Genomic DNA, 575 nt, shown 5'->3' with positions numbered 1-575 from the left:
AAATGATGATGTTCTCTCTGATTCTCTCTCCTCTGATCTTGAGCGCGTGGTACAGTGGGGAAAGAGGTGGCTGATTACCTTTAATGCATCTAGACAACATACTGTTAGAAATTCGCTCACTATATGTTACCGTGACATAGGTTGACATATATTCGGTGGATTTTTTTATAGTATTTTGTCTAGTTTCTTATTTATAACACCTTTTCCCAAACTTACCGTGTTAAAGGGAGAGTCGGGCGCAATTTTAAATTTTCCAATACATCGGTAAACACTACATGTTTTTCGAGCTGAATAAAAATGTTACATTGAATAAAAACAAAAAAATATATCCAATTTGGCAGAAAAGTAACTTATCTTTCCTTTGATAACATTTATTTGTTATATATTTGTTTTTTGACAACTTTTTCGAATCTATGTGAGCAATAATACAAACCCAAAATAAGATCAATGACTACTTTTGAGGCATACGTATTTTATACAAGGTAAAAGACGGCTCTCAAGTTCGCATCGGTGGTTCAGTGGTAGAATGCTCGCCTGCCACGCGGGCGGCCCGGGTTCGATTCCCGGTCGATGCA

At 37.0% G+C, this 575-nt stretch overlaps 1 non-coding gene across 1 annotated transcript; it reads left to right on the top strand.

The window, feature by feature from the left end:
* Positions 1–504: 504 nt before the first annotated feature.
* Trnag-gcc (transfer RNA glycine (anticodon GCC)) lies at positions 505–575 on the top strand. Its single transcript has one exon. It is a non-coding gene; the product is annotated as a tRNA-Gly (tRNA).

This window comes from Euprymna scolopes, chromosome 30 (genome assembly GCF_053919585.1).
Source record: "Euprymna scolopes isolate OS-2025 chromosome 30, ASM5391958v1, whole genome shotgun sequence".
NCBI lineage: Eukaryota > Metazoa > Mollusca > Cephalopoda > Sepiida > Sepiolidae > Euprymna > Euprymna scolopes.
This window is presented reverse-complemented; position numbering and strand designations above follow the sequence as displayed.